Here is a 2,470-nt window from a genome sequence, read left to right on the forward strand (position 1 = left end):
TTAGAGAGAAGAGTAAAGGTTGCATCTTGGAAGTAGGTAAAAATGAAAACTTTAAAATGTTTTGAAAATCATTGAAAGTTACCGCTGTAACCTTTGTACATTGATACCAGGAGAGAAACCAAAAAAAAATCAAAGGATGCCTAAAGAAAGTAGAACAGACAAAAATTGAAAACCCATTTGAAGAAATGATGTGAAAAAAATTGAAGGGGCCCAATTTAAAAAATAAAATGCAGTTGGTAAAACATTAAGAGAGCAAGGCTGAAATGGGCCACATGGTTTCAATAAAGAAAGCCCAGATGTCGTGAACTGCTCCAGCACTTGAGGTCCATCATTTATTATGGTCAGGTGTGAATCCAGTAGCTTCATAGTGACTTAATGAAGTTAACTCATCATCTGCCAAAAAATCTCACCGCAATTTATGAGATAAAACATAAAAGATCTCATAGTCAGAAACATTACGAAAACAGGGATGAAGTAAGAATGCCCAGTTCAGTTCTCAGCTTGCAGAACCTCTCCTCTATCAATGGTTTGGTGAATATATCAGCTAGCTGACCTTCAGAATTAACAAACTGAATATCTAAATTTCCATTTTGCACATGTTCTCTTATAGAATGAAAACGAACTTCAATGTGTTTTGTTCTTGAGTGCAAAACAGGATTTTTGGAAATATTAATAGCACTCATGTTGTCACAAAATAATGGAATATTTGAGACATTCAGTTTATAGTCAGCTAGTTGAGTTTTCAGCCATAATAATTGAGAACAACAAGAGGAGGCTGCAATATACTCAGCTTCGGCTGTTGAAAGTGCTACCGTTGCTTGCTTTTTGCTAGACCAAACAATGAGGGATTTCCCAAGAAAGCAGCACATGCCACTTGTGCTTCTTCTATCAATCCTATCCCCAGCAAAATCTGCATCACAGAAACCCACTAATTGAAAAGAATCAGTCTTAGGAAACCATAACCCATAATTAGTGGTACCAAGCACATATCGGATGATCCTTTTGACAGCTGAGAGATGGGACTCCTTAGGCTTTGATTGAAACCTTGAGCAAACTCCAACACTTTGGATGATATCAGGCCTTGAAGAGGTTAGATACATCAAAGATCCAATCATCCCTCTATAGCGTGTCTCATCAACATCTCTACCATGTTCATCCTTGTCAAGCTTGATATTGGGATGCATGGGGGTTCCCATTGGCTTAGCACAGTCCAGCCCAAACTTCTTGACAAGTTCCTTTGCATATTTTTCTTGATGGATGAATATGCCTTCTGCAGTTTGCTTGATTTACAAGCCTAGAAAGAAGTTGAGCTCTCCCATCATGCTCATATCAAATTCATTGGTCATAAGCTTAGCAAAATCTGCACACAAATCCTCATTAGCCGAACCAAATATAATATCATCAACATAAACTTGCACAAGAATAAAATGATCATGATAGTTTCTAATAAATAAAGTGGTATCAGTGGCTCCTCTTTGAAAATTATTTTTCAACAAAAATGAGCTAAGCCTCTCATACCAAGCTCTAGGAGCTTGTCTCAAACCATATAAGGCCTTAGCTAGTTTGAAAACATGGTTAGGAAAAGATTTGTTTTCAAACCCAGGTGGTTGAGCCACATAAACCTCTCTATCTATTATTCCATTGGGAAAGGCACACTTTACGTCCATTTGGAATAGCTTGAAGCCACAATGAGCTGCATAAGCAAGTAGCAATCTGATGGCTTCCATTCTAGCCACAGGCGCAAAGGACTCATCGAAGTCAATCCCTTCCTCTTGATCATATCCTTGAGCAACCAATCTAGCTTTGTTTCGGACTATGGATCCATCTTCACCCAGTTTGTTTCTGAAAATCCATTTAGTGCCATTGACTTTCTTTCCATTTGGACAAGGCACTAATGACCAAACCTGATTTTTCTCAAATTGCTGCAATTCTTCCTTCATAGCTAACACCCGTGAAGGATCAGCAAGAGCTTCTTGAATGTTCTGAGGTTCAATCTTTGATAAAAGAGCAATGTTGTTGGATTCAGCTCTTTTCAAAGATGAGCGAGTAGTCCTACCAGTGGATGGATTTCCTATTATGAATTCCTCAGGATAGTTTTTTAGAAACCTTCATTCTCTTGGTCTTCTTGACTGGTTTGAGGATTCAGATTCCTCTTGGTCAACAATGGCCTCTGCATCAGTATTTTCTGCAGAAACAGGAAATAATTCCAAATTGTCTCCTGCAGAATTGGGATTTTCGTTGCTAGCAGGTGCAGCTTCATGAGAACTTGGATTTTGTGGAACTGGTTCACTGTTCTTAGGTACTTCAACTTCAAAACCTGGACTATCATCAATGAAAACACTAGGAACAGAGTTAGATTCACAGAATGTGACATGCATGGTTTCCTCAACAGTTTTGGAGTTCTTGTTATAAACTCTATAGGCCTTGCTATTAGTGGAATAACCAAGAAAAATTCCTTCATGTGTTTTGG

General features: G+C 38.3%; 1 pseudogene; it reads right to left on the reverse strand.

The window, feature by feature from the left end:
- Positions 1-455: 455 nt before the first annotated feature.
- On the reverse strand, positions 456-1,184 carry LOC148553521 (secreted RxLR effector protein 161 pseudogene; annotated as a pseudogene).
- Between the last annotated feature and the right edge of the window lie 1,286 nt (positions 1,185-2,470).

The sequence above is a fragment of the Arachis ipaensis genome, chromosome B7 (genome assembly GCF_059453495.1).
Source record: "Arachis ipaensis isolate K30076 ecotype BB chromosome B7, ASM5945349v1, whole genome shotgun sequence".
Lineage (NCBI taxonomy): Eukaryota > Viridiplantae > Streptophyta > Magnoliopsida > Fabales > Fabaceae > Arachis > Arachis ipaensis.